At 59.4% G+C, this 355-nt stretch overlaps 1 protein-coding gene across 1 annotated transcript in view; it reads right to left on the reverse strand.

The window, feature by feature from the left end:
• GNPAT (glyceronephosphate O-acyltransferase) overlaps positions 1–355 on the reverse strand; it is a 19643-nt gene that overhangs the window by 18792 nt on the left and 496 nt on the right. The gene's annotated exons all lie outside the window — the stretch shown is intronic.

The following is a 355-nucleotide window of genomic DNA, read 5'->3' on the forward strand; positions in this document are numbered from 1 at the left end:
CATCGATGCGAGAGGAACATCAATCAGCTGCCTCCTGCACACCTCCTACCGGGGATGTGCCCGCAACCAAGGTACATGCCCTTGACCGGAACCGAACCTGGGACCCTTCAGTCTGCAGGCCGATGCTCTATCCACTGAGCAAAGCCGGTCAGGGCTCCATTTATTTTTTAAGAGTGGAAAGAAGGGACAGGCGGGGGCTTTCAGGCGGCCCCGCGCCCGGCGGAGGGGAAGGGAAGGCGCGAGAGGAAAGGAGCCGGGGGAACCGTCGCGGGGAGGAACTTGGAAAAGCGTGCACACACACACACGGGGACACACACACACACACACACACACACACGCAGTCACACACATTTTA

Source organism: Myotis davidii, unplaced genomic scaffold (genome assembly GCF_000327345.1).
Source record: "Myotis davidii unplaced genomic scaffold, ASM32734v1 scaffold295, whole genome shotgun sequence".
Classification (NCBI taxonomy): Eukaryota; Metazoa; Chordata; class Mammalia; order Chiroptera; family Vespertilionidae; genus Myotis; species Myotis davidii.